Source organism: Epinephelus fuscoguttatus, linkage group LG19 (assembly GCF_011397635.1).
Source record: "Epinephelus fuscoguttatus linkage group LG19, E.fuscoguttatus.final_Chr_v1".
Taxonomy (NCBI): Eukaryota; Metazoa; Chordata; class Actinopteri; order Perciformes; family Serranidae; genus Epinephelus; species Epinephelus fuscoguttatus.
The window spans coordinates 39695807-39702280 of record NC_064770.1 but is presented as its reverse complement, the minus strand read 5'-3'; positions in this window follow the sequence as shown (position 1 = coordinate 39702280).

Below are 6474 nucleotides of genomic sequence, written 5' to 3'. Positions count from 1 at the left end.
CTTTATTCCTCATTCTTCGAGCAGCATGACAGTGAATATGTCAAAACCTGCAGCATTAAACTCTCTGCATCAGATACCACTAAATTTAAGTGATACTATATAAAATCTCTGTTTTACACCTCCAAGACTGCAGATATTTATTCTAATGCGACTCTTGAACATCGTCTCCATGTCTCTCTATCTAAACACAACTGAAGGTGTAATCCACCGTGACCGGCTGCATAGAAAAGGATCAACATGTGGAATGATTGACGTTTGTTTCCCACACCCAGTTTGACACAGAGTGGACGAGAGATGAGTCAAAGCAGAGAGAAAAACAGAGTTGCAGGGAGTCAGAGAGGAAATCCTCCTCCTCTCACTGTCTCTTTACTCTCTGTGTAAATCAGTGAATTAAGAGATTAAAGACAGAGAGCTGAGATTACCGGAGAGGCGCGGAGGATTAAGGTGTTCAAACACGACCATTAGCCAAATGCAGGATTCTTCCAAGCATCACAAACATCACACGGCCGAGTATTGAGAATCCTTCCAGCCCTGCTGCGGCACTGTCAAATGGAAACTTGAAACTGTTTGCTTTCATGAGATTTTTGATTCAAGTGAACGAAAAGGTGACTCAGCCTCCAAGCAGGGGAGAAGCAGGACTGATTACCCAGGGCCTCAGTGGGAGGGGGCCCTCAAAAGCCTGGAATTAGAAGTTCATTTTGTTTGCAGTTCTTTATTTCTAAATAATTAGTGCCATAGATAAATGAACAGGCTGAAGAAATGGGTTGAATCCTTTAATCGGCAACCAAACAGAGGAACATCTGCACTTCACCAGCTGTGTGGCGTAGGTTTGCGGGCTGACATTTTTCAAAATCTGCTGTAGATAAAACAATCTACCGCCGCTATTGACGGTAGCTTAGCTGTTTGAAAATGGCGGGTTTGGGGCGTCCAGTAACTCAGCGGCTAGAGCAGACGTCCCACGTTCAAAGGCAACATCCAAAAATAATAACCTTAGAAACAAAAGGTGGGTTCGTGCAGAATGTCCTGTGTCACGTAAGAAACGATTCCAGAGACATCAGCTCAGCTCGCTTCGGACCTCACTCAAAGTGAAAGCAGGTACGGTCCACAACTCTGGCTAATGGAAAACCAAAAAAAGAGTTTCGTAAATGGAGATGATCAAGACATAAATGCTTATAAACTCTGATATAGGGGTGTCGAACATACAGCTTTGGGGCCAGAACTGACCCGCCAAACGGTCTGATCCGGCCCAAACCCCTAATATTAATGGACTTGTGAAGGCCACGAGGTGCGTCGTTTCAGTAGGACCCTACAATACCAGAGTAGTAACACACACTGCTCAAGTGGAACGTTGGTCACGTGCCCTCTAGTGGCATTATAGCGCGTTGCATAACTGACTGAACTTCAGGATCGTTGCATTGCTGCTGTCCAGGAATTATTGTGCGTTTCCAAAGTCAAGCAAACCTAAAAGCATAATCTACCGTAATAGGAGCAGACTTACTGTAAGTGAATGGGTTTTCTGGTCGGAAAGGTAATGCCCTCATGCCCCACTAGAGGGCGCGTGAGGCTTAACTTCAGCATACCACAGGAGTCAATGGAAGTGTCGTCACTCTGGTATTGTAAGGTCCTAGGTTTCAGGAGGAAGTTAAACCATCACATCCTCACTGTGACCTCGTCACATGTCCACGTTTGGTCATGGACTTTCCACGTCCACATATGACGTCCAAGGTACCCTGGGTGTGTTGGTTGTTGACGTTCTGGGACGCCGTGTCAACTTCAGCCTGTTACATGTTTGCATACAGTCTCTTTCAAAAGCACTACATCAGTACAACACCACCAACTGATGTTTTTTTTTCCTTCAACACACACACACACACACACACGTGGTAACGTTTAGCCAACACACACACGTGGTTACGTTTAGCCGACACACACGTGGTTACGTTTAGCCAACACACACACATGGTTACGTTTAGCTGACACACACACGTGGTCACGCTTAGCCAACACACATAGTTATGTTTAACGTTTAGCTGACACACACGTGGTTATGTTTAGCCAACACACACACACATGGTTACGTTTAGCCAACACACACACGTGATTACGTTTAGCCAACACACACACGTGGTTACGCTTAGCCGACACAAACACGTGGTTATGTTTAGCCAACACACACACATAGTTACATTTAGCCGACACACACACGAGGTTACGTTTAGCCGACACACACACACGTGGTTACGTTTAGCCAACACACACACGTGATTACGTTTAGCCGACACAAACACGTGGTTATGTTTAGCCAACACACACACATAGTTACATTTAGCCGACACACACACGAGGTTACATTTAGCCGACACACACACACGAGGTTACGTTTAGCCGACACACACACACACACGTGGTTACGCTTAGCCAACACACACACGTGGTTACGTTTAGCCGACACACACACGTGGTTACGTTTAGCCGACACACACACGTGGTTACGCTTAGCCAACACACACATGTGGTTACGCTTAGCCGACACACACACGTGGTTACATTTAGCCGACACACGCACGTGGTTACGTTTAGCCGACACACACGTGGTTTTGCTTAGCCGACACACGCACGTGGTTACGTTTAGCCGACACACACACACGTGATTACGTTTAGCCGTCACACACACGTGATTACGTTTAGCCAACACACACACGTGGTTACGTTTAGCCGACACACACACGTGGTTACGTTTAGCCGAAACACACACACGTGGTTACGTTTAGCCAACACACACACGTGATTACGTTTAGCCAACACACACACGTGGTTACGTTTAGCCAACACACACACGTGGTTACGTTTAGCCGAAACACACACACGTGATTACGTTTAGCCAACACACACACGTGATTACGTTTAGCCAACACACACACGTGGTTACGTTTAGCCAACACACACACGTGGTTACGTTTAGCCGAAACACACACGAGGTTATGTTTAGCCGACACACACACGTGGTTACGCTTAGCCGACACACACACACGTGGTTACGTTTAGCCGACACACACACGTGGTTACGTTTAGCCGACACACACACACGAGGTTACGTTTAGCCGACACACACACGTGGTTACGCTTAGCCGACACACACACACATGGTTACGCTTAGCCAACACACACACGTGGTTACGTTTAGCCGACACACACACGTGGTTACGCTTAGCCGACACACACACACGGTTACATTTAGCCGACACACACACACGGTTACATTTAGCCGACACACACACGTGGTTACGCTTAGCCGACACACACACACGGTTACGCTTAGCCGACACACACACGTGGTTACGCTTAGCCGACACACATACATGGTTACGTTTAGCCGACACACACACGTGGTTACGCTTAGCCGACACACACACACGGTTACATTTAGCCGACACACACACGTGGTTACGCTTAGCCGACACACACACATGGTTACGCTTAGCCAACACACACACGTGGTTACACTTAGCCGACACGCACGTGGTTACGTTTAGCCGACACACACACACGTGGTTACGTTTAGCCGACACACACACGTGGTTACGCTTAGCCGACACACACACATGGTTACGCTTAGCCAACACACACACGTGGTTACGCTTAGCCGACACACACACGTGGTTACGCTTAGCCGACACACGCACGTGGTTACGTTTAGCCGACACACACACACGTGGTTACGTTTAGCCGACACACACACGTGGTTACGTTAAGCCGACACACACGTGGTTACGTTAAGCCGACACACACACACGTGGTTACGTTTAGCCGACACACACACGTGGTTACGTTTAGCCGACACACACACACGTGGTTACGTTAAGCCGACACACACACGTGGTTACGTTAAGCCGACACACACGTGGTTACGTTAAGCCGACACACACGTGGTTGGGTTTGGGACAAAAGAACAGGGTTCGGCTTTAGAATCTTACAGGAAGTGAACACTGGCCTGAATAACCGGAGTGAAGGTCAGTGTTGGTTCCGTCCATCACCCCTCCCATCGCCCTACTTTGACTTCCGCCGTCATAACTTTCATTGTTGTCCCGCCATGTTTCCCCATGGACACCATCAGGTGCCATTAAACAATAACGGCAACCAGCCACGAATCATGCCAACATAAAAGAACAGCTTTTTGCATTGGTGTCTGACGCTGAAGGTCACTGACCAAACACCACATTTTGACACTTTCAGAGTGAGACCGGGTCACAACAGAATACAAAGATTCATTCATTCAAAGAAAGTGAACATTGTGCTAAATATTGTCAGTCAGCAGCTTCAACTTTAGTTTTGTGTGTTGATGACAGCATGTAAATACATGTAAACATGCACATGCAGTGACAGCAGACTGACACAGTGTGGAAAAACTCTGACGTGTTGTTTATATCACACTTATTTTTCTGAAGCCATCTCAGGCTGTTTATGATCTGGCTGTAAATAGATATTTTCAGAAGTAAGTTCTGAAAATATCTATTTACAACAACAAAAGAGGGGAAACATTTTGTAGGTGGTTTTATTTATAAGTTATTATCCCGTGGTTTTACTGGTCTGACCCACTTTAGAATAAACTGGTCTTTATGTGACCCATGAACTGAAATGGGTTTGACACCCTGCTTTAAAAGCTCACACAGTAAAGTTAAACCATTCAGAACAAAAACAAAAGACGAGCTCCTCCAATGAAAAGTGATTACAATGGTGTTTCCTAAAAGTTTCAGCAGGGGCTCATGTCCACCATGTTGTCAGCTATGCAGTACTTTCATTGGGTTTCATGGACAAATAAATCTGTAAATCATCTGCATAAAGATGGAAAGACAGATTGTGTTTTGTTATTGTTGATCCCAGAGGTAGCAAATACAATGAAAAGAGGACAGGACCAAGAACAGATCCCTGTGGCACCCCACAAGGAAGAGTTGCATGTGATGAGCGGAGGACACCGTCAACTTAAGCTCGTCTCACTTCTTAACTTGAGTTAACTCAGTTAATGAGTGTAATTTACTGTGACGAGGTTACACACTGAGAAATATAAAACTTTTCTTTAATATTAAACATTCAGTTTTATTTTAAAGAAGGTGGATTAAAAACAAGTTCTAAAGACTGAGACTAAAAACTCAACAGCTGATCAAAGTAAGTCTTTAAATTTTGTCAAGTTTCATTTTGACAGTTTTTAAGACGAGTGACATTTACACAAATATTAACTAGACACTATTTAATATATATTTCATCCTCATCAATGCATCTGCTTCAATATGTGCACTTTTTACATACTGTATGAACACTTTCTATTCACGTCCCCGACCACTATAATCTTCGTCTTAAGGTCAGTCATTATTGACATTCATTTTATTGACATGATGTCAGTTTTGAATTTAATGAGAGAAATCACCTTTTAAATATGAATCTACTTCACTGACCAATTTAGTCATTTTCAACTGTAACATTTGTCAACACTTGTCATCAAAGAAAAATTCACTTTTCTAGCATCTTATAGATTTGATTTTGTAACAGCACATGACAGAAAATATTAACTGTATCTTATTATCATTAGTGAGCCTGCTGTATATTTGTATGTCAGTTTTTGTGGAGCGGATCCAGCGGTGGGACGTGAGTAAGTCAGTGGCGTAAGTAGTTAGTAGTAGGATGGGCCCTTGTGCACGCGATTGTGCACATATCATTTCATCACATGATCAAACAGACACTCAGCAGTGAACGACATCAGTCATCACTGCATCTACGTATATTTGACAAAAAATACCAAAGAAACTATTCATTTAATTTAATCATTTAGACTTTATTTATATATTATAGTTTATAATAAGCATGTTTGACCTGACGGCCTCAGGCAGGCGCTACAGGTCGTTAAAAGCGCGTCCAGACGAACCAACAGTTTCTTTCCCCTGAGCTGTAAGAACACAAACTATAATCAGGTTTAATATTTTTAACCACTGGCTTTTATTGTTTTTATTCATTTAATCACTTGCTATTACAGCTGTTTTATATCTGTCATGTCTCAGCTGGTTGATGGAGCGACACCTGTAATCTCATTATATTTAATACAAATTATAATGACGATAAAGCTTTCGACTCTATCATATTATATTCTTTATACTTTTGTCATAGATGCTACTAACTATTTTATTAAAAAAAAAACATGACACAGATGGGTTTCCCTTTTTTAAATGGATATATCGCACATGGCACCTTTGTTCTTCTTTCAACACAGGCAGATTTCTAAGGTACAGTCACTAATAAGGGCCCATTCTCTGCACAACACATTGTTGGAGGGCCCACTCTCTTTATGGGCCCCCCGCCTCACAGGCCTGGTGCAACCCCACCACCTGAACTGTCTGTATTTAGGCCCCTGAACCAAGTACATTTACTGCATCTCAAATTTGAAGCTCATACTTTAAGTATATTTTTGTCACAACACTTTTTATT